The sequence below is a fragment of the Opisthocomus hoazin genome, chromosome 7, assembly GCF_030867145.1.
Source record: "Opisthocomus hoazin isolate bOpiHoa1 chromosome 7, bOpiHoa1.hap1, whole genome shotgun sequence".
NCBI lineage: Eukaryota > Metazoa > Chordata > Aves > Opisthocomiformes > Opisthocomidae > Opisthocomus > Opisthocomus hoazin.
Genome location: NC_134420.1, coordinates 60,253,571 through 60,278,366, shown reverse-complemented (window position 1 = coordinate 60,278,366; position 24,796 = coordinate 60,253,571). Strand labels below are relative to the sequence as shown.

General features: G+C 44.6%; 1 long non-coding RNA gene across 1 annotated transcript; it reads left to right on the top strand.

Moving 5' to 3' along the window:
• The first annotated feature begins 378 nt into the window (after nt 1-378).
• On the top strand, nt 379-23,944 carry LOC142361961 (uncharacterized). The gene is made up of 3 exons (XR_012764550.1): nt 379-446; nt 21,858-22,019; nt 23,830-23,944. It is a non-coding gene; the product is annotated as an uncharacterized LOC142361961 (long non-coding RNA).
• Nucleotides 23,945-24,796: the final 852 nt, after the last annotated feature.

The following is a 24,796-nucleotide window of genomic DNA, read 5'->3' as shown; positions in this document are numbered from 1 at the left end:
GGGGCTTTGCTGCTTCACTGGAGAAGGAGATGCCTGTGTCTGTGACTGTGAAAAGCTCCAGACTCAGAAGCGCTGTCTGGCCTGGGCCTTCTCCCTGCTCTGACAGAATTACCCTTGAATACCTGCTGTCCTATATCTGCTCTGGTGCCTGGTCTACCGACCTATTCATATGGCTAATCTTCCATTTCCACCCCATTTCACTTGGGAATATGCACCGGGGTAGGTATGGGAGTCCCACTGGAAGCCATGTCATCTCAGCATGATTTGGGAAGCTGCTAGAGAGGAAAGGAGCACATGAGAAAGAGCTATGTTATGTTCTTTGACTTTCTTATTGGTTTGCTGATGAGAATGTACTTTGTCAACTTCATCTTCTTCCTTAGAGCCAAAGAGATTGAAGAGGCCAGAGGTATATCTCCAAGGGAAGAAGAGGAAGGCTGTCTGACGAGGTAATGATTGTATCTGTGATTCTTGACATGTAATTTTCTCCTCATGACTATGTGCACAGTCCCACTGAATTTCTGGGTTTATTGAATTATCCAAAGCGGGTCCCTTTCAGACACACGTTGAGCTCCAGGGGAAATTCCTTCAAAGGACTGTTCCCCAAGGCAGGATGACCACTTGCAACAACATGCTTGCCCTGGCCTGGTGCCTCCACTGATGGGGTGTGATAGCAGGGACTGCCTGGTGGGGCCTAGCCCCGTCAGGTACCAAAACCAGTGTCCAGATACTCAGACATACAGGTTGAGTGCAGAGACCTCTCCAAATTCAGATGCAAACATTGGGAACGGCTGGTGCTGAGCACAGCTGAGAGGTGGCAGCCAACAACGTCCTTCTATTGGACCTGAAGTTTCTTTCCCAAAACTTTTTTCTCCCCAGGCATGTCCTCACATAGAATCACAGAATCACAGAATGGTCGGGGTTGGAAGGGACCTCTGTGGATCATCTAGTCCAATCCCCCTGCTGAAGCAGGGTCACCTACAGCAGGCTACACAGGACCTTGTCCAGGTGGACCTTGAATATCTCCAGAGAAGGAGAATCCACAACCTCCCTGGGCAGCCTGTTCCAGGGCTCCGTCACCCTCAGAGGGAAGAAGTTCTTCCACATGTTCAGCTGGAGCTTCCTAGGCTTCAGTTTGTGCCCATTGGCCCTTGTCCTGTCACTGGGCACCACTGAAAAGAGCCTGGCCCCATCCTCTTGACACCCAACCTTAAGATATTTATAAGCATATATTAGGTCCCCTCGCAGCCTTCTCTTCTTCAGGCTGAACAAGCCCAGCTCCCTCAGCCTTTCCTCGTAGGAGAGATGCTCCAGTCCCCTCACCATCTTTGTAGCTCTCCGCTGGACTGTCTCCAGTAGCTCCTCATCTTTCTTGAAGTGGGGAGCCCAGAACTGGACGCAGTACTCCAGATGGGGCATATCTTCTGAAGCATGCAAATAGCCAGTCTCCAGAATCAGCCGCAGAGTCTGCAGGCAATCCTACCTGAGTAGGGTCCACAGGGAAGCAAAAGGCAATCCAAAACCAGTTAGTATGCCAGGCAGTAGCCACTAGTCACTTAAAGTAGCCAATAATGTGTTAATTTCTCACCAATAACTATTAAATTTAACAGAGCCCTGAATTTTCCTGATGGTAGATGAGAGGCTGATGGCTGAATGAGTAGAATTGTATATCCAGCCTCTGTGAGAAAACACTGCTTAAAAAAAATCCCAAAACAACACCGAAAAAGGCACTGATATTCAAAAGGGCTCAAACTGCAGAAATTGGCTCCTCATTTCAAATTCCCCCCGAGGCTGTGGATGCTCAGAACTGAGATTCCAGCTTGGCCTTTTGTAAAGCTGAAGAGTCACATGAAAACTTCGAAACTGAATTGCTTGCATTCAAGGCGTTTCTCAGCCAGACGTTTCATTTGCTCCTTTTCTTTGAAGGGGTAAGGTATGAACCTTCCCTTAGAGCCTGCATTATGAAATGGCATCCTAATTTCAGTATCACCTCCAGCTCATTAAGTCGTGTTTTCCCCCCATTTACACATGGGCATTGCCCAGTGGTTTAGCAGAGTTGTCCATATGGCTGTAGAGGAGCAAATTAGGATCTAACTTTGTGATAAGGAACATTTTTCAGGCAATGATGTAAGCGCTTTCCTCTGCTTCTCTTCAGGGTAACCTACCAACGTGTCAATACCCTGATTTTAGTCTTTCTTTATATACCTGTAAAAGACATCCGAAGAACTTAATCATTTTTAAAAATTATTTAAAAAGCCCTTGATGTCTCCAAGTTCTAACACTACAGGTATTTTCCCGAGGGCATCTGATTACAGTAGAGAATTGTCTTTTTTATTTGCAGAACTCGGAAAAGTCAGAAGATGGCAGCAGTTCATTCATGCATTAAACAATCCCTAAATCTCATTAACAGAACAGCTTTTCCTTAAAGTTATTTGTGTTATGCAACCACCCAAGAATAAAGATTTATAATTTACTAAGCAAAATCATTTTGATACCCAAGTTCTACAGTCATCAAGGCTGTTTTTTCTCATGTTCTTTTGCTTTTTTCCCTCGTCATCAGTGCAGTGGAGAAATTTTCAGGGGGCAGGGGAAAATGCTTTGTCATGGGAAGAGTTTTTAGATGGATACTTTTAATTCCAGGCGTATGTTTTCAGGGTCCCTCAATTTTCTTCCTTTTGTTCTATTTTACAAGCATCGCATAAGGAAAAAAGAAATAATATGGGTTTGATATTGCCAAAGAACACAAGATGTTAAAAGGAATTGTTTTCTTTCCCTGCTTTCACAGTTGTCTGTTTTTATCTTACTCGAATCTAATCTACATACCTCATCATTTTCACACCCTCAGCAGTGGGCTTTCTTCTCTCCAAAGATTTAATAGTGTTAATGTTGCACTAATGACCTATATTACTAAATTTTCTCTACCTTGAGAAAATATATCATAGTACATTTAAAGTATGGCATAAAGGGTTAGCATAAATAATTAAACTAAATTACAGCCATCAAATACAAGGCAGGCCAGATCCAAGCTGCCTCAGAAGTCTAGTGTAACCCCATTGCTGTCAGTGGAATTCTTCCCAACTGACACTGGCTTAAGGGATGCAGAATCTGGCGTCCTAGCTTTTGTAACACAACCTCCTTGTCATTGTGTGTTCACTTATTCACTTAATTCATAAAATTCAATCAATCGCAATGGGCCACCCAGCTACTAGAGTGAAGAAAAGAAAATCTATTGTATATGATATTTCTTTGATCAACTACGTCTGAAAGTGCATTCCCCCCTCCCGCCCCCCGGCAAAAGAATGCATCAGAGACCAGGACTGACACTGTGGGGCTGGGAGCTGATATTTCCCTCCAGCCTCATTTGTATTGCTTTATTGACATGTTAATGACAAAGTACTTCCCCAGGTCCTATGAAGTACAGAACAAGTCAGAGAAATTAGAATAATACCTAGTCCTAATTAGAAGGCAGGTATCTGGCTGACACGCTCTCTTGTTGTGTTTAGCAGCTTCAGATGCTTGTATGTTGATTGATTGCCTGCTTGCTTGATTGATTGATAGAGAGGCTCCACCGAGCCCATAGATGCACACACGAAGGGAAGCTTTTGATGTCAATGTGAACAAAGATAATGATAGACTTACAAACAATGCCAAATGCTGAGTCTATGAATTAAGCGTAATGCAAACAGAAAATGTACCCAGCACTGTTCTAAGAGCAATGAGACTAGAAAGAAGATGCGTTGTGTATGGCTGAACCTCATAGCTACAGGCAAAATTGTACTGTCAGGAAGATTTGCAGGTGATGTTTCTGATTACCTGAAGATCTCTGCACATAGGCAGGGCAACAGAAATTAATCCAAATGCTTCCTTTGCAGCATCACAAACACTGTTTTGGAAATGGGCTTCTAGAGCTGCCCTGCTCTGGGAGACAAGGGTTTATCCAGAAAAGTCAGACTGATTTTCTGTACGTGGAGATCACAAATGCACTTCTGTATGGGAGCTAGGGCATTAATTGATGAGCAGGCTCAGCGTGCAAAGGACAGAAATGCTCAGCAAACCACAGAACTGGAGGGCTGCAGATTCCTCTCCACATCTCTCCCCCATCTGCCCCCAAATAAAAATATTTAACAACAAAAAGAAAAACACAAAAACTTGAAGGGGCACCTTGATCCTCGGATGCTGCTGAGCCCATCTTTCTCTGCGGCCTTTGATCTGTACTCTCCTCCTCTGTTCTGCACAGTGACAAATGCACTGCACATAGGGCACAGAGTGCAGCACAGCAGGACAGATCCTTTTAGCTGGAGCTGTGCAAAACGTTCATAGCAGAGCCCCAAATCACAAGAAACTTGCCTGGCTTCAGGTTTCATCGCAAACTTGGAATCCAGACCACGTTTGCCAAAAGTTTACTGAGATTTGCTAGACCTCTGAGAAATTTCTCTCTTTCTTTTCCTCGCTCGCTCCTTTTCTCTTTTTCTCTCTCTAATCTGCTTGAATTTCTAAAACTATTTCCACAGTGTATAGGAGCTAGGAGGACTCACAAGTTTGGATTAAAAAACCTGCCAAAAGTACTCTCTCATGGTGCCAATTCAAAACCAGGTGAAAGTAGGTGATTCATTCCAAGGAAAAAAAAAAACAAGCAACAAAAACCAACACAGCAGCCAACTAGCATTCTCTCAGTTTCTGCAAATTTGTGAGCCACAGACTCGGCTCATCAAGGGCTTGAACATCTTCTTTGAAAGTGGCTCAGTCATCCTAATGATTGTCATATTGTTAGGGTCAAAGCTGGATTTTCTGAACCCCAAATGTCAAAACGAAACATGGGTGTGTAATTCCTTTGCAGACCAAAGTGAAATGAATCCCTGTGAAATGAAATCATCATTTCACACAACCTTTTTTTCAGTACTGTGTTTAGAGACACCATGGATCAATAAAAGTTTGTATTGCCTTGCTCTTTCAGTATCCCTCATTCAAAGATCTCACATCACTTTGCAAAGATTTTCTGAGTAATTAATGGACGTGTGGTCAAGCAAAAAGTCAGCGCTCAGGTTTGAACCCAGGTCTCCTTAGAGCTTTAAACTCCAGCTCCTCTGCCTTGCTGGCAGAAGTGCTGTCTAGTTCTGTTTGTGCCAATGACATTTCATGAATCAGTTTGCATATTTAAAGCATAGGTGAATGATCTCTCTCTGGACATACCTTATGTGCTCTGGTGCACATAATATCAAGTGGCATATGAATTCAGCACAGTGATGTGCACTTTTTCGGAGGTTTTTGCAAGGTGTCTCAAGTATCTACCCTTTCAGTACCTAACAAAGAGGCTGGAACCTATGCAGGAAAATAATGAACATCTTCAAACCAGACTTTCAAGCAATGTGTGAAGTTATCAAACAGCAGTAGGGGATCCTGTTTTTTCGATTGACCAGACCCATGAATTTCAGAGAACCTAAGGAATTCACAGATGCTCCATGAACAAGATCACTATTAAGCTAACACCTCTTGTGCCCTGATACAGATGCCAAGCTTGCTTTACAAGCTTAGAGGGACATTTAAAACAAAAGAAGAGAAAATAGTGCCTTAAGCTAACGCAGCTTCAGTTGAGTCATTAGGTTTTAATGCCCAACCCTTGTTTGTTTTCCTTTTCTCTTTGGAGATCTTTTGCCATGGAAGGTTAAAGATTACTGAGATAACTAACAATAAATGTGTCTGGCATTGTGACTTTTGACCAATAATATAACTTGGGTTGACTGAAATGAATCTGCATCCACTTTTATTTTATGTCATATTGCAACAAAATTGATAAGGGCGTGAATTAAAACCTTAGCCCTGTTGAATAATATCAAAATTGGGACAGCCATTTCTCTGATCTTTGACAACAACCTGAGCCCTGCTCTTTTATCAGCAGTGTGGACTGCAGCGCTGCAGTAATTGCTTAACTGCTCCTTTGCCCGTTAGGACTCAAATGACTTGGCTTTGGAGTGGACTTGAGAAATGACTCAGAGTTTCAACAGACACACCCAGTTACTGGCTTTGTAGTACATTAAACGCTTTCCAATATAACATATTTTTTAAAGAAAGGCAGTGTATTGCTCTCTGTAGACCTGAGGGCATATATTCAGTCACAACCTAGGTGCAGGCTGAAGGAGAACTGTGCAAATTGCTGTCTCACACCCTGCCAGCCTGCTTAGTCCTATATTGAAAGGGTGCCTGGTGCTTGGAGAAGAGCCCCTCTCTGTGTAAGCCCCAGCCTGACTGCTGCAGGGTTAGCAACACGGATGCTTACGTAGGAGGTGATGCCCTCATGCCCCATGTATGTTGGAGGCTGCAGCTGCAGGTGGCCACCAGCACACACTTCCTGGTGCAGGGACCAAGATTAGGGGAGATTTGCATAGGTGCTCAGTCATTAACAGCAGTTATGGCTTTGCTGGCCTACACTGAAAAGCACCACCTTACAGCCAGGCTTGTGGAGCTCTAACTAAGCCAATCCTAGTGTTGGTCATGTCTGAGATAGCAACCAGCTTACTGAGAGCAGCCATCAGAGGTGGGCTGTTACAAACCAGGGCTGTGTTGGAACCCCCAGCTGAAGCAAAAAGCATCAGTAATTCTCATCTTCAAATCATCACGTCGCTCTACCCACATAATGTTCGCTATCCTGCCCGGGAGCCAACACTCTGGTCCACCCTGGTCAGAGGCATGCTGTAGGCATACTGCACAAATCAACAGAAATTCTTGAATATATGCTTTCTCCCATTCACAAATCTTCAAACAAAAGAGTTTGACAAAAATAAATTAACTTGATTTCCATAAGGTCTTATATTTCTTCTGTTGTCTTTTGTTTGTAACACAGATTAGGTGATTCTTCAACTAGCAGAGCTTTAGAAGCACTGTCTTCCACAATCAAACATGTTTATTAAACCGATTATTATCTTTCCTGCTTTAAGTAGTTTCTAGCATTTTGGTGCCACAGAGGAAGAACAGCAGCAGGTTTAGTTATTAATAATATGTTGTCATGACAATTTTTTTTGCAATGTTGGAAAAATACTCTCAGTAGCATTCTAGGTACAGCCAACTTACAAGGTAGTTACAATGGCTGATTACTTTGGGGAAGAGTGGTAAGGAGTAGGACTTGCCGTCTGTTGAAGTTTGAAAGATTTTCTAGGAGACAAACTGTGGTCTTCTTGCTTGCATTTGTAATTGTCCACTCAAGTAAGGGGTCCCATGAGACTTGCTAAAATTTTGTGGTGTGAAGGAGAGCCCAGCATTCACGATACAGTTCAGATTTCCGTTTATCTTCAAGTTCACAAATGCAGAGCAATTGCAGAAAGGTCTGTAAGAACTTCTTGTTTTGCCAGTCAAGAATTCAATGACAGAAATTGTCAGACAAAAGCCTTACAATTGCCCAGAAAGAGGTCTGCGTCAGAACGAAAAATGTGCTAGAAATTTCTCTGTTTTGAAGAGAGGTGTCATCTAAGCCAAGAGATATAAGATGGTTGTGGCTTTGGGTTTTCATCATCCCTAATCTTCATGCCATTTTTAAGGAAAAAAAATTGGATGTTAGCCAAATGTGACTTCAGTCCCTGCTGAGGAGTAAACTTTACATTAGAAGAAGTCCTTTCAGAGCAGCAGAGTTACATTCGAAACTATTCAGATGCCCACTGTATTTGAGCTGAAGAAGACTGCTAAGCCATGCAGGTATCCCATTTTACCTGATGGCAACCACACCATTTAAAATGGGAAGTAGAGACCACCTTTTAAACTCTTCACCTGCTTGCTACACGTCATCTCAGCATCATGCTCTGCCCCCACATAATCAGACACTCTGGTCCTCCTGTTAGTCTACTTGTATGAAAAAGACATTTCCATTGAACTGGAGGAGGAGGGCACTTGCGCACGTGTGAAGGGGAGTGAGACTTACTCTGCTGCCAGAGATTAGCGCACTAATGTGAAAGAAGGAAGATAGGTCCAAATCTCTGGGCAAATAAATATTTTATTACCTACAACAATTGGAAGGGCTTCTGCAAGAGATGTCTTGCTGCTGAGAACAGTGTACGGTAGACTGGGCCTCTTCTCGGGGGAAACCTGGCCTTGAGCTCAGGCAGGATGGTAAGAGGAAAGCAAGCCTCCCCTTCTGTGTTGCATTTCTAACCAGGGGATATGGGAGGAGGATTTTTTCTTCTCTCCACGTAGTTTTCATGAGAAAAGGCTGACCTGCTTCAGGCTTCTAAAGCAGACCCCAATTTCAAACAGAGATGGACCCTTATCTGCTTTTGTGGTGCAGGAGTTAGATCCATTTTCTCTTCCTAGCAGAAATACCTCTGTTTTCAGCAGAAATAACCCACCACATCACAAATCACTTCTGGCAGCCAAGAGCTGGGCATGGACATGGCAACAAGCAGTAAGTGAACCCTCCCTAAGCAAAAATGGCCCCAACAGACATCTCATCTCCCCACTGCCCAGAGCGGGAGATGCAGGAATCGGAGCAGGATCAAGAGACACTTTTGTCCTTGCGCAGTCACACTCCCATGACAAAACCTCTCACTCTCTTGCCCCAACCACCAGCCTGTCCAGCCCTGCTAAGGAGTCTGACAGCAGCAAAGTGCCACAACAGGGCACACTGGTTTGTTTTTGTTGTTGTCCAGATTAGTATTGCATTTATTTTTAAGGCAGTCTTGCAGTTTTTATCTGATCTAAGGGAACAGTTAATATTAAATGTGCATTTCAGCATAAAGTGGTGTGCCACCTCCTTACATCTGAAGATGCTGGGAGGTCACTTTTCTTAATTTCCCAGTTTGCATGGGTGAGTACACCCAGGAACGACAGCACTGGACCGCAGCCTCCCTTGAGCCTTGGGGACATGCAGGTTCCCTACACAGAGGAGAGAGATGTGGGAAAACCGCAGCAGAGAGGTACTGATACCCTGCCCACGGGCATTTGGTGCTGGGCTTACTAGAGGCCTTCTACTGTGTGGGACCGACACATGGCTTTTGCAGAAAAGGCCCCTTAGCCCTCTGGTAATCTCATACATGAAGGACGGAAACTTCTTAGCATGGGACTTGGGAAAAATATTTCTTTAGGAGAGACAAAAAACTTTTTCTGTATCTTCAGGATGTTTGTGGGGAGAAGAGGACAGGCTCTGTGTGAGGGATAATGTTTATGGTTTACAGCAGGGCCCTGTATGCTTGTGCTTTCTGGGTATATGGGAAGGGGAGACAGAGTTCTTGCTTATGTCCTTCATACCTGGAGGAGAACAATGCTCTGCTGTCTCGGCAGAAGAGAGGACTACTGTTAGATATGTGAGGGAAGGGTTTATGAGTACTGATAAGGTAGCTCAGTTTAACCTGAGGAGCCCAAGGTGGTGTATGTTAAGCCTATTTCTGTTTTAGCTCTGAGCCGTATGTCTGCAGATGGCCGTGCACATTTCCTGCCACCCCAGGAAACCGGGCTGCTTGTGGCAGTACTGCCCTGATATGCAGAGATGAATATGGGCTGGCTTACAAGCTACTCAGACTAGCCCTGAATCAGCTGTCTCACAGGAGTTTGGGGTCCTCAGCATCCATCTATATCCACACAACCCATAGCAGCAGCAGGATTCACTGTACTCCAACACTGGGCTAGCTGGTATCCCTTTGGGAAGAGAACGTGGTGGCCTTTTTCCACCAAAAACATCCTAAGCTGTGAAAAAATTGTAGCTCATAGTTGTCAGAAGGAAGAGATGATGGAAACCTCTCTGCAAACACAGACAAATGGCTTCAGAAGGGCTAGGTGTCTCCGTCTAGGAAAAACTTGACAAAGTCTTTGTCTCTCAAACCTCAGGAAGAGGAGTGGCAGCAAGGAGGATGCTTTCACGTCTGGGTAGTGAATGCCCGAGTAATGGATGGCTGAAAGCACGCGTGGTGGATGGGCGCTACACATGCAACGAAATCAGGTGTTGTGTGAGGCATGTGATGCCTAAGGTGTGCGGAAGAGTCCCAATCTGTGCAGCACAGAGAGCTGTGGGACAGACATTACAACAAGGGCTGCTCCAGCTGGGATGTGGTTGCAGGTTCCAGTAGCATCTGGGAACCTGAAATGCCCATGGTGAATGCAGCCCAGGTAGTATCTCGTCTGCTTTTTCCACCGCAATCGTTTCAGGATGGCGGAGGTCCTGGCCGCAGCACCGACAGGCGTTTCTGCGGGGAGGATCAGGTTGCAGCGCTGTAGCAGCTGACGCACAGAGAAGATGGCTGAGATCAGCCTGTGTTCCCATAACATATGGTTGGGCCAGGAAGGATTACAAACACAATCTCTACTGTGCAGAGCAACTGTAGACATTTAAACCACTATTGAGCTTTTATTGCAGTGTGTTTATACTGTTTTCCCAAGCCGTACTAGCCCCATCCATGTTTGGGGATTAAAGCATACCTCGAGTAACTGAACACTACGTGTCGTCTTGTGGCTATGGTGTGGAAAAATGTCCAGGACATCTGGTTAACTTTAGTCAAGCACAACATTTAAGGCTCTAACACCTACCTGTGATGTGGCTAACGGTGCACCAGGTGACTGAGGTTTGTGAGGATGACTCATATTTTTATTCAAAAGGTGATAGGCTTGGAAAGAAATGGACAACCTCCCAGGCACACAACTCCTTCCTCCAGGTGGAAGCAAGAGCAACAAACAGCAAGCATATCCCTTAAATCACATCAGTTCCTCTAATAAAAGATTTTAGCTCTGCCTGCACAGCTTTCCTTTCTTGTATTTTTATCAGGGATGCAAAACTACAAAATCCAATTTAGCACTGCCGTGATGTAATGGGACGGCCTTTGCAAGCACAGCAGGAAGCCCAAACAGGAGGTCTTGATATGTCCCCAAACCACTGTTCCTGGCACGCTCACGGGCAAAGCTGCCTCAGAAAGGCTGTCCATCGCTGAAAGAGTTAAGAACATCTCGTCAAGGATATGCAGTTATCTGGAACTTTTGTTTATACAGAGAGGCAATAAAACATTCAGCGCCTTAGACCAGTGTAAGAAGGGTCAATACAAGCTCCAGCAGTTGTATATAAATTAACCTTTTAAGTGTGGCCTAATCCATAATGATTCATTGACAGGAATTATTCCGGGAGGCTGAGCTACAACAAATTATAACAGTTGTAGCTAACTATGGTACCTCACAGCTGCTGAAACCTCGGCTGCCTCTTAAGATGCAGTATCTAAGGGAACATTAAAAAGACTTTGACAATGTATTTCCACAATACTTGTTAGAACTAGGACGTCTCCAATGATCTTATGTTCCTAAAGTGGAATAAAAGTATGAGGAATCTGAATATATACATGAAGGATGTTTTGAAAGATTTTTGCTTTTACTGTAGCGCTGACAGAATATGAAAAGGATGCTTCACTCCTACACACTGGAGTGGTCACCCAAGAGAGCTCATTTCTTCTCCTCACTAGGATTTAGCCAGGATAGTGCAACGAGCGTTTGAGCTGAGAAGCCTGCAGCGTATTTGCAATTGTCAGAATTAAAAGTGAAGGAAGACAAAACAACCTCTCCACTCCCACCCTCTGTCAAACATGCCTAATGAATAGCTCTGCATGCACTGTATCAGAAACCCCAAACGTTGACGGCAACGCGAGGCACTAATTTGTTAGTTATCATATCTGACAAATTGTCATCATGGTTCCACTTCTTCAGAGGGTGTTGTGCGTGTGACCCGGGGAAGGGCTCTCAGGCTTGAGCTAATGGGTGTGCGACTTGGAACAGAAGATGATGTGCCAAGATGGGAACCACAGAGTGGGCTGCCAAAAAAGAACAGTATAATTATCTGTGCATAATTCACGGCCGGAGAATAAGCTTTCCTCCAAAGTTGTCTGCTGTAGAGCTGTACCAGATTCATGGCTTTTTCAGTGAGTATTCACAAAGTAGTGACAATCTGTGCAGAAATGTTCACTTCTCCAAAGTTTTTTTTTTCTATTGGACTAAAATAGACATTTCTATAGCACTCTGCTCTCAGGACTGGTCTGTTAAGACAAGTGATGACTCACAGATGTATATTCTTACTTTCTTGGATAGTTATCTCTCCCCTCACCCCACCTAATCCTTTCACCGATGGGATTTGGAAAAAAAAAAACCTCTGCAAGCAAAAGCACTAAAAATACCAACTATTGCAAGAGTATTGGCTCACTGAGTCTTCAGAGTTGCTGCTATACTGTGACAACGGTGGTCCTAGTTCTCAGATTCTCAGGACAAACACTCAGGCAACATGAGCCAAAGGAAAATTTCCTTTAATTCTTAGTACTTTCAGGCAACGCAGCTTGCCAGTTCAGGTTCTGTTCAGCAGATGGCAAGGTATGAATGCACCTGCGAGAGTGCATGTATATCGCACACTGCTCTTTCAGTTATTATTGGACCGTATGAGGGTTGTTTGGTTCTTCTGCCCTCATCAGAGATACCACCTTTTCATCACTGTTATGGAAGACGGAGATTTTGTCTTAGCAAAGAGTAAAAACTCATTTTCCAAACTGTGTTCCCTTCCTTGAAGGAGATTCAGCTTCCAAAAGTGAAAGCTAGTAAGTCCTTCTGGAAGAGATCAGGTTGAAAGACTGGATGTCCTATAAAGGCTATTCTAAATGGGGGGGAGAAGGCTCTTAGAGAAAGGCAAAGGAGATGGAAAATGTTCCCGTAATTGCTGGCAAGGAAGCTGCAGATTTTGCTTGGGCACATTTCTCTTTGAAAGCTGATCCTGTTTTGTAAGGGTAGACAAGGAAGAGTTGCCAAATTCATAGGACAACGAAGTTTGGAAAGCGCTGGTAAAATATGTGGAATTGGATTAAATTTGACAAAATGTCATATTGTTTTAAGGCTCCTCAGGGTGTCCTGAACCATTTTTGCTCCACGTGGTGCAGATTTCCTGTAAAGCTTTGGCACTGCTGCCTGCATCCCGAGCTGCTCAAAAATGTTGCTGTAGCTGTGCCGGAGCTGTAGGGACCCCATCTCAAGGTGATTTTCCCAAAGAATGGGTGTTGATCTCCCTCTGGTCTACGTGTAGGATACCCCTCCCCCAGGGCAAGTCCTGGTGTTGTAGAGAGCTTGTGGGTAACATGCATGGGGTCTGCACTGCCCAGTGGTTCTTGGGCAAAGCTCACTGGGACCAGTCAGAGGCTGGAGAGGGCAGTGCTAAGTGAACGTGAGAGTCTGCATCTGGAAGTGATGCAAAGGACAAAAGTGCTTTCCAGGCCCCGGCTAGCTGCTTCTGGGGTTGGTTGTGTGGGATGATGCTTGTGCACTTGTGGTGTAAGCCTACCCTGTGTCACTGCCTTGTCTTCTGTTACTCCGATAATTTATAATCACAGAATGAAAAATCAGGACTGGAAAAAGATGTGCTGGTTCTGGCAGAGTGCATCTGTCAGTGGGATACCTTATAATTTTAAGCACATGCTTAATTGCTTTGCTGGATCGGGGTGCAACCTTCTTGGTAGATACGGCAAGACTTTCACTTTCTGGGAATGCTCTTGGAAGGAGGACACAAAAACATTTCCTCTATAAATGTTTGTGGGAAATGAGTAAAAATGTGTAAGTATGCAATGAAAATGAGTTTCCACTTCTTTATCATGTTCACCACACAACTCAACAGAGCGATAAAGACCTAAGCTTACATGAACAGTGAGGAATGAGCTCTGCAGCCTGTTAACCTGAGTGAGGAATGTTGGGGTGTGCCCTGCAGTTTGCACTCCTGTAAGTGTCTTTGTCAGACTGACCAATTGCCCAGAGGCCATCAGACTGGAGCTACCTGGCAGGTGTCTCCTGGAAACACCCCAGGGACAGGCTGGTGCCACACCTGAGGCTGCTCTGCTGATAACCAGATGAGGACTTCAGTTTCCAGAGATCTCAACTCAAGAGCTTTCACCAGCATTGCATTCACTGAGAGGAAATTACAAAAAAAATAGAAATCATAAAAGAAAAGTACTGGAAAATCAAGTACATACACGTAACCAGCCCTAGCATTGATCTAACATAAATGGTAGCACTTATGAGGCAGATAATCCAGCTTCTCATTGATCTTGGCAGTACTAGTAGGGGGCAATATTTACATTTAGTTGAATTGCTCTTGGACAAATTTTCTCCACAATATTAAATACAAAAAAACCCTTCCATTAACACCAGGAGAGCAGGGCTTTTAATTCATCTGTTTTTTTCATCTATTTTTTTAAAAATACATGGCCTCGTTCTCTTTTCTGTTGCTGGTCTTATACTGGGATAGCTGCACTGAGTAAAGGAAAGCAGCAACTACAACAAAGGCTGCAGCAGAGAAGAGTTGGACCCTGAATATTTGCAGCAAACAGCAGAGTTTTCTCCTTTTTTAAGTACAAAAGAACAAGGAATTATTATCCTTCTCCTCCCAGCAAAACAGAGCAAAATCAATATTCTTCTCTGGGTCATTTCTCTAAGCTTCCTCTTTTCCTAAACACTCTCACCTCATGCTATTTTCATTCTGGTGATATTCTGCTCCTTTGATGAAGAAAGGAGGGGAACAAGCATTTTTTGGGAGTAATTCTTTGGATGCATTTTAGGCTAACTTGAATTGCACCATAAAGTGCCTGTTTCTCTCCAGGCATGACAGAGTTCAAACCCTGCAAATCTGTGTGTGTGTGACTGTACAAGTCCTATCCATTGCATCTGGGCAGTCCCATCATGCCTGGCCAGTTTTATCCTGCTGTCTGGTAAAGATCTCGACGCCTTACTGTGTTCAAGCAGTGAATGAAAGCACAAAGGAGTCACTGTCCCTGCCTGTCCCACCCCACCATTCTGGCAGCAGCTCAGGGTACTGAGACGGACGATGCCTTGCCGGACACTTCCAGCCTTCTCCTGGGAACACAATGGGGAGACAAGAATTGCAGGACAGAGGAGTTTATTGGCACCAGGAAGCCAGTGTCTGTGGCATATCAGCATAAACAAAGAAATTGTCTTAATAGAGAGGCACACCTAGAAGTATTACAGCCCTCTCATGGGATCACACAGCATGTGGTACAGGAACCCGCGTAGCGAACCGATAGCAAGCAAGGAAGAGCTAGTTTATAGAGCATACAAACAATGTGAAGGGAGACAAAAAAAACTGCATATAGTAGCAGGGAAGCCAGAACCAGGTCTGTATGCAGAGCTGACCGTGAGAGATAAAGATGAGAAAACGCAGGTAAAGATTTTTACTGTCTCACTGGGAATTAAAGGACAAGAAGCAAGTGAGATGCCGTTGCCAGGAATAATGCCTGAAACACTGGAATAGCTGATAAAGGTGTTTGATTAGAATCATGACCCTGCAGACAGAATGAGGCTCTGGAGAAATATTGTATCTTCTACCCCACCTCAAGAAGCAGGAGCTGAGATAGTTACCCACCTTTCAGAGCTGCGAAATCTATAGCTCTGGAGATGTTAAACACTCCCTAAATGGAGCCAAGATCATCTGTAGGACACGAGACCCTCTTACAGAAAAGTATAAAAAGAGGAGATCTAGCCCTAGAGAAACACCTCCAGATAGCAAGGGAACAGCTAACCTTCCCAGGAAAAGGTCAAAGGAAGGCAGCGAGCGGGAGGGAACAGCCTACAAATAACGCAGGCAGCAGAGGCCAGGGTAAGAGCTCTGTAGTGAAACAACAAGAAAGGCGGAAAGAAAAATGCCTGGCAAGGGCAAAGAAGCAAAAGAGGTGGAGAAACAAAGCATTTGCCTCAGTCCGGCAACTCTCTAAGGAATTAAAAAGTGGATTGCCTTTCAGATACCCGCAGCATGGTTTCAGCAGCAGGAGGGACTCTGGGGATCTGCACACCTGGCAGAGCATGGCTACCGGCCTTAGGGACCCACATCTGCCCTCGCATCCGCTGCCAGGTCAGAGCCAGCTGGGTCATGAAGCTGTGATGTCACTGAAAGAAGCGATAAGCAGCAATTCTAACCTGTAGAAATGTGACCATATCATGGTGATGTACAATAAAACCACCTCGAGGTCAATGGGCAATGCAGGCTGCTGATAATAAATCCATGAAACAAGAGATGTTATTGCCCAGAGTTCGTAACTGTTGACATTCAAGATCATCACCCAGGGCAGAGCACTGGGGCAGTGCACAGCCTTCCTCCAGTCACAGCACAAACCCTCAGTACCCTCCGCTTGTATGAGGAGACAGACGATCTCTGTGGGCCACGTCCAGGACTCGAACAGGATTGAAGGGCATAGCTCTGTTCCCTGTGCCACGTCAGATAAGATAACACTGCCCAGAGAACCTGGACCAGACACCGTCTGCATTGTGATCACAGACCTCCTGACTGTACATCGCTGTGCATTGTGTATAAAGGGTAAAGGGGGGATAAAATATTCTATTCTGACCTGGTAGCTTTGGGCACTCATTTTTGGACGTGTCTGAATGCCTACACAAGGTACCAGACAGAGAAGGATCAGGTCCAGAGCTTGTATGTCTCTGTTTCAGAAAGTGCATTATATACTTTACAATAGATCTTACACTGCTAATTTATGTCATCAGCAAAAATTATTTCTTCAGCTTGTATTTTTAAGAGATGGCTAAATTTGTGGTTTGCCTACTCTGCCAAGACCCTGGCACTGGCCATGTGCTTTCACGCATCTCCTTGCAGACTATGGGGTCGAATTCCAAAACCAGTGGTGCCATCCTACAGCTGAAGCAACTCCGTCTACACGAGCTCAAGTGCAATCACCGTGGGAGCAACTGCCTCTTGCTTTGGCACCAGGATGTATAAATATCTCACGCTTCCTGTGCAGGTATCTATAGGTTTCAAAGTAACGGATGTGCTAGAATTATCAATAAAAGCAAGATAACTTACACAATAATCCTCACTTCCCGACAGCTGAAATTTCAGAGGAATCAGCTCTGCCCTTCTTTCAATGAAAACGAGTAACAAAACCTTACCTATGTGAAGTTTGTCTCTCACTATCAAAACAGCTCAGCTGACCTGTGTTAAAGACTGTGTAAGAATCGCTGGGAAATAATGGGAGAGGAATAGGCACAGATTTGAAGCTGGACATTCTCTCCCATAGATGCAAGACAGCACAGGTGACCTAGCTTTAAAATATGGCCTCATTGAACATCTGCTTTTTTATTCCAATACATACTAGGTAAAGCATAAAACACATATTTAAACATGTATTTCTTCTGTAAATACCATTTTTGAAGCACAACTTGAGATAAGACACTTATGCAACAACTGTAGATAAAAATACAGTATTTAATTCTCTTTGAAAAGTTCTGCTTCCCAATATTCTTCAATGGGGAATTGTGGATTTTTTGTTCTGGCAAAGTTCAAGCAAGATGCAAGATGCAAATCCCTTGAAAAAAGAGCTTACACTGCACAAACCAGTTTCTTGTGTACTGAGGACAGTCACTTCATTCTGCTCGAAGTAATATTTAAACTAGAATCTAAGGGGGAAAAAGAGAGAAGTTTGTCAAGCTGGATGCTGATGCTGATAGTGGTTGTTCCTAAGTCCACCTGCCTCTCACGAGTCCCAGCCTCGGCCAGCAGGATTTTGAAAGGTGTAAGTGTCCCTTAAAAATGTAGTTAATACCTCAGTAGAGTCTTCCAAGTGCAGAAGTTCCTCGTTGATACCTGTTTCGGTAGAAACAGAAACATACTGGGCATCCTCTGGTTTGAAGCAAAGTGGAGATACAATAACCGAAGGAGAGGGAGGACAAAGGTAAATACGGTGAAACCACCAGGATGTGAGACAGCAGTGATAAGGATACAGGGGCTCCGCAGTGATGTGGCAATTCCCTTAGCCTGTGGCAGGAATATCTCTCACTAATTAGAGCTAATTAGGGAGGACAAGGCTTGAGCCTTTTTATCCTCCTTGGTAAATGTCCCTTTGATGCAGAGCAGTTGTAGCACAGCTCTGGTTCTAAACTGGGTGCTGAGTGTCCTTCTTTCACTGGTCCATTTAAATAAATAAAACAAGCTCTCTAGGTCTGTTGTGCACAAAAAAAATCTATTTTGGTTCCTGATGACTGATTTCTTTGGCTCTGCAAATGAGGTGAGAACACCAGTTTTGTTTCTTTTTAGCACTGTAAAGGAAGCCTTGTGTAATTTTGTGAATGCTGGAAAAAAGTTTAGAAAAGAGGTAAGGAGGTGCTTTGGATTCTGCACGGTTTATTGAGGGACCACAGCTGATTTATTGGTGAGAAAGTTCAGAAGTTTCATGACCAGAAATTGGGAACAATGGGTATAGGGAAAAAACTTCAGATCTCTGTCTTCGCACAGACCCATTAGTGAGATGAGCTGGTTGCAAGCTGAAGCTGGACAAATTCAGGCTGGCAATAAGGTGCATTGGCTTTTTAATAGGGGGAAGCAATACGTTATTGAAATAATTCACTTAGGGTTGTTGCGGACTTGTCCTTACGTCAAGACTGAGTGGCTTTCTACCGTTCAAATGGGAGCTGTGGGTTTGGTTGCTCAAAAGTCTGGGTGAAGTACTCAAGAGCACTGGGCATTCCTCTGTTGTTGAAGGGACTGAACAGCACACGCCCCACAGACAAGCAATTTGAATACCAATTGTCCCAAATGACCACGAAATGAGCCTCCTTGGGGTATCCAAACATTTCACCACATTCATCAGAAAAATTAAGACCTCAAGCATATGGCAGTACGCGTATGGTGACATACACTTAAATCCAAGTGGTACCCAGCAGCGTACAAGCACACATATACTGCATCAGGGAGCCACAGACACTTCTGCACAGCACCGTGCAAAGCGAGCGGCTGGAGAAGCCGAAGCCAGTTCAGCGCCGGACTGTGCCAGGCCAGCCTTGGGCCTTTCATCTCCTTTCCTGCACCAAAGCTCACCCGCTGAACTCTGCTAGGCGAGAGGAGCACGGCTGAAGCTTGACCTCTTATGTGACCCATCAGGCTTTTACTGCGGCTTTGCTACGGTGTCCTTGATCGCTGTGCCCTAGAAGGTGGTTTCTCGTCAGCCAAAGCCCCCCGGCTCCGCAGGTTTCTGCCTCGGTGGCTGCTGGCCAGCTGGGGAATGGTTTCGGGGTTCGTACGCTGGAAAGCGCAGGAAGCCGGAGCTGTTGAAGAAGAGTGAGATGGCTACCAGAGGGATTCATGAGGTAAGTCTGAGCGCTGTGCCTGTGACTAAAGAAGCATTTTCTGGTTTAGTTCCTTTTATTGTGTTTAGTAAAGTGTCCTTTTTTTCTCTGGAATGCTGAGCCTTTTTGTTGGCACAGTTTGGGCTTTTGGTACATTTCATTTTTTTTTTCCCTCTGCAGTTAGGAAAAAGCTCCTTTTTTAACTGTGAACTTTTTTCCATGAAAAAAATATGCCCAGACCTTAATAAAATCTGAAGGTGGCAGCAACGAAACAGTAGAGAGGCTGTGGCTACAGCTTCTAGGGCAGTTTTGTGCCATAGAACGAGGAGATCCCCAACCCACTGCGAAGCTGAGTTTGTGAGGTCTCATGACTCGGCAGCTTGGATCTGGAAGGGTCTGTGGCTGAGCTGGTAAGCCCTGCCTCTCTCGCAGGGCTATCCAGCCCTGCAATGGGAAGAGCAGTGCTTGCCCCCCACGGCTGCCTACGGGCAGATGCTGCCTGCACGGAGCCCACAGGCACGGCCAACCCTCGGCTGCGTGTTTGAATGCCCTTCTGCAAACGCAAGGACGGCGTCTGTACAGGGGTGAGGGTGTTTGCAGATTCCGTCTGTGGAAAGTTGACGTACTCAGAGGCTTGTAGGCACTATGGTTTTACTGTGTTCATATTTTATATCCTTTATAACATCAGCAGAACATATCATGCTGAAACTGTAAATTGATTTGCATGGGTTGGTCATCTCAGAACAATGTCCAGCCTGCAGCAAACAGATATGCTGTACTCAGGTTCAGAGATAAGGTGTCTCTTGGTTTGTCAGAGTGGTAAAAGTATTATCAGCAGTGTCACCTGCAGTCTGGAGCTCCCCACCTCTCCTCCTGCTAGTCCCACAGCTCTTCCTCCAACTCTCTCCACAGCTGAAGGGAAGTGTGGAGAAGTTCAGCAAAGTTCACCCACCACCACCAGGAACTGCCTGAGCGGTGTGGTCATGATAGAGGGTGACAAAGCAACAGCTGTCGCCATGAGTGACCAGCACGGGGTTAACCACAGCAAAAACCACCCTGAAGAACGTGTCTGTGAGGTCTCCTCCTGAAAAAGGGCACAGGACAGTTCAATATCCCAACGAGGTGCCGCAGAGGACAGGGGACAGTAGCTCCTCGTGGAGGCTGTTTGAGATTCCCTTCTGGATTGCCAGATAAATCGCAGGCATGGCAGCAACCACGGCTTTGGAGGGGGATTTGGGGGGAGGGGGGAACCACTACCCATCGGCTGCCTAACGCTTGCATCCTCATCCGCAGCGAGTCCAGAAGGCGCCTGAGCATCCCGGCTGTGATGCTGGTGCCTGGCTTCCCCCAATTAGTTGCGTGATGGTCGGTGGGACAGGAGGCTGAGGGGGTGAGCAGGTCTTCCCGGACGGCACGGTGGGGGATGATTAGGCAGGGACTGGCAGCGTGCTCTTGCTGCTGCTACTGCTACCGTACGGTGCTTCACGGAGGGGATGCAGAGGCGTAGCAGGCAAGCAGCAGGAGAGTAGGATGCCACATGGCGAGGAGGAGGAAAAGAAAGAGGTGGAGGAGTAGGCAGAAGGGAGATTCAGTTTAACATGGCATGCCAGGCCTCCACTGCTGCTTCCCTCCCTCAGGCCTGCTCATCATGAATTTAATTTGCGCATGGGGTGAGGGGGATTTTGTTGGCATTGTTTTATTCTTATTCGATGTGCTCCTTCGCATGGCAAACGGCGGTAGTGTGCTCATCGCTGTGCAGACAGGCAAACGTGGCCTTGCATGTACTTTAGTCTGAGGCCTTCATTCTGCAAACACATGTATAACCCAAAAAGCAAGAGGACTTGGTAATAAAATTACACCTGCTTTGTCTTCAACTCTCTTTCCTTCCCCCTCCCAGTATACTTCTGCTTCTGGATAGCTAATTTGAGCTCAGTATCTCAATTAAAATTTAAATATGGAAAAGATAGTGATTTCTTTTTTTTCAGTCTCAATTTAGAGGCTAACCTCATCTACATATATTCAGTAAAATAAATAAAATCCTCTTGTGCCCTTCCTGGCTAAGATTCAATATAACACATCTTCTCTGGCAAGAGAGGGTCAGGCTTCGGCTGGCAGCTGATATGCAAGGGCATTGCCATACGGAAACATTTGTCTTCACCTGACTCAGAAGAATTTAGTTATGTACTCTGGTACACAGTTGTTTGCTTTGTTTATAGGCATTAACTCGCTCTCTTAAAAAAATTACTTTTGGGAAAGCATCCATTGAATTTTTGAACAATTTAGTGGAAGGCAGTGCAATTACCTGTAATTCTGAAGGGGATCAGAAAATTACAAAAGATAGAATGAGCACATATACATATATATACACACATACATACATATGTTTAAAAAATAGGTTTCAAAAAACATTCCAGGGCTTTGGTGTGGAGGCTGCGAGCAGCAGCAGACAGCTCCCTCTTCTCAGTGGCTGCAATATCATCACACAAAGACACAGAGACACAGGAGCCACTATTCAAATGTAGCCCCTCAACTCTGTGACCACAACTGGGTTCTATTTTGGTCCTTGCTTTTGAGGCTGCTTTTGATGAAGAGATCAGAATTTTTCAGCTCCCTGCCATTACATGCTTCTGTTGACCTCTACCTGCTTCTAGCTTTTAGAACCTTGTTTCCATTTCCATTTCTTTAGTGTGAAGGCTGAGGATGGGAATCTGTATTTTTAAAACCTTGGTGCCAACTGCTGTGTGCTGTTGTACTGTGGCTGACTTTTGCCTCCCTTATATTTCTTCTTGTATTTCTAGATCTGAATTGTCCAAAGTATCTGCTGGAGCGTGGCCTCTGGACCTACGTACCTTGGTGACTTGGGAGATGAACTGCTGTATGGCAAATCCTGACTTGATCAAATCTGCAACAGAGCCTCGAGAATTATTTGGACACCTAACAACACTGCTTTTTGGTAGCAAGTAAGCCCCAAACTGAGAAACTATGCATTAGTTTTTCTGTGGCTTGATGTGCCCCCTTCAAAATCAGAGTCTTTTCTAGATGCCTTTTTCTTTCCTGCCCTTTGAGCAGATCACGGCTTTGGGGTATCCCCGTGCCACTGTCGTGTGATCCCAGATAGTGTTTCCTGAGGGCTGTTCTAAATCTTCAGTCCTCTTGCATTTCGTGTTATCTTCAGGCAGCCTGGATTACAGCACAGGCCACGGGGAAGCCACTAAGGGAGTCAGACCCTGCGGTCACTGGGTATCTGCAGATTTAATCTTGCAGGAGCAAGCCTGGAGTACCATCCACCTATGACACTGGGGGAACTTACTCAAACTGCACCTCTTCTTGTACAGCTCAGTACCTCATACCGAGTGATAACATGACATTTTAATAGTGCTGTTCTTGAAGAAGAGAGGTAGTGATGCTATTGGGAGATGGATTTTTAGCAGTTAAGAGAACTGGCTTTTAGCCTTTGTAATCCTGCATTTTTGCTTCTGTCCCACAGCATGGCTGGGTAACCTTTCAAGGTTAAGGGAACACCTTTTGTATCTCCTTTTGCTCATAGCTAGGAGAAGTATCCCAATTGTTACCCACCTTTATGAATCACCTGGAGATGCAAGTGAGACATAAACTCAAAAATAACATTATTGGCATTGTATTATTATTTTTCCCAAGGAAATCACTGTTTTCCGCAAAGCAGAGCACATAATTTCTTGTTTATTGTGTAATAATAGCCTTGTGTTGTGATGGTAAGTAGGACACAGATACAGTTTTCAGTGATGTACAGTACCCTTTCTTATCTTTAATTAAATGCTATTCCCTTGTATTGGAACATATTCTGTGATTACACATGTTTACAGTCTCTAAGTAACTTACCATCAAATACACTCATGAAAATCTGTGCCCCACAGCGACTTGTGCCTTTTGTCCTGTACTATCCACGCTTCTCTCACTTTTTAATTTTTTTATTATTACTTCCAGTTTCCATCTTAAAAATTAAAGGGTTGAATTAAACACTTTCGTATGAATTTCCTCCAACCATCTCTGCTTTTGATCTAGGGACTTGTACCTATCTAGCTCTCTGCCCTTCTCCAGAACAGTAACCCCTGGGGAATCCATAGAGCATAGAGATGATACAATTTAATAAAGTCACAATAAAACATCCAAGGCCTTTCATACTTTTTCACTTTCTTTAACTCAATTTATTTTTCATTTCATGGACAGAGATTTAGTCCTGGTATTAGTTTATGATTTTGCTGAAAGAATTACCGAACACATACAAAAAGGAAATATTATTTTTATTATTTATTTTGTGCCATGTATACCATAGGAAAAAAAAAAAAGAGTTGAAATCACTTCAGTACCGCTGTGTTTTTCATTACAAAGTTATTACATATAGAAATTACTCCAAATTATCTGAAATGAATGGAAATTATGAGGTTTAAATTCCCCAGGTTACTGCAAGCACAGCACTGGAAATTTATTTTGTCATCTTGCTGAACATAATTGCTACAACAAAATTTCTTCCATTTTACAACCACAGCATAACTTATTTATACCAGTGTTGTTGTAATTTTACATCAATAAGTTGCATGGGAAGGAGTACACAGGTGGTAATTGAAAACAATAATTTGTAGTGGGGTCCAGGTGGAACAGTTGACTCAGAAAAGACTTCCTTTGCTGCTCCATAAATGCTTTGCATCTCTGTGGCCTCTGACTAGGGTGCTATCAAACCTCTGGTCCACCCAGCACCGAGGTGGCCTGATCACCCTAAATTACATCCCACAGCGTCAGCGGAGGTGAGAGGAACAACGGCTCAGTCATCGTGGCGCTGACCCGCAGCTCGTGCGCGGAAGCAAGAGCGAGGCGCCGGGGGAGAAGGCGAAATCAAACCTGGGGAAGCGGCAAGCACGATCCTGGCGTCACAAGCAGCATCCTCGGGGGCACCGAGCTGGAAGGAAACACAACCCAGGTCTGGGGCGTGCATGGGTGTGCACACACGCGGGTGCTCTTGGGGGGCTGCGGCTGACACCAGCTGTTGCCCCCGGCCTTTCAGCTCAACCACCTTCCACGACGTGGAGATTCACTGTCATTTGTTTGTCAAAAGGAATGCTGTTATTTGATCATTTTCAATTAAGATGTGAGTAGTTGCCTGAGACATGAGCAATGACGTTCACATTCATACTTCGCTCCGCTCTTTACGAACAGGAATGTGTAATTTGGGTGCAATAGACAAGCACTCCCAGGCCAGGCATCCGCACTTCTCCGATCCGTAATTGTCAACAGGAATAATGAAACTGCGGCGGCTGGTGCTGAACCTAGAAACAGATGAGTTTCCCTGCTTGAGTTCTGTTGCCCAAGTTAAAATAGTAAAAATAATAATAATAACAATGCTAGTATGTTACTATGGATATACCCTATTTAAATAAAATAAAGTAGTAAGAGAATAGCAGGATAAAGAACAAGAATGAACAAAGTGCCGTTCTCTTCTGATGTTCAGATTCGGATTTTCATGATTCACAAGAGACAGGCTGGAATGTTTCTGTCATGAGTTCAAGCTGAAGATTTCATTGCCACATTCAGATCTTAGAGGCCTTTGTTATTTTAAACAATCTAAAGATTTCAAATCCTCTTAAAATCATCTGAAAAGGGAAAGAGAAGAAATTGGTTGAAACTTGCACTCGAAAGCAGCGGAGAGCTGTGTGGATCCCAGATTTCAGGCTGTATAAATTCTGAGGTGCACCTGTGCAGGGAG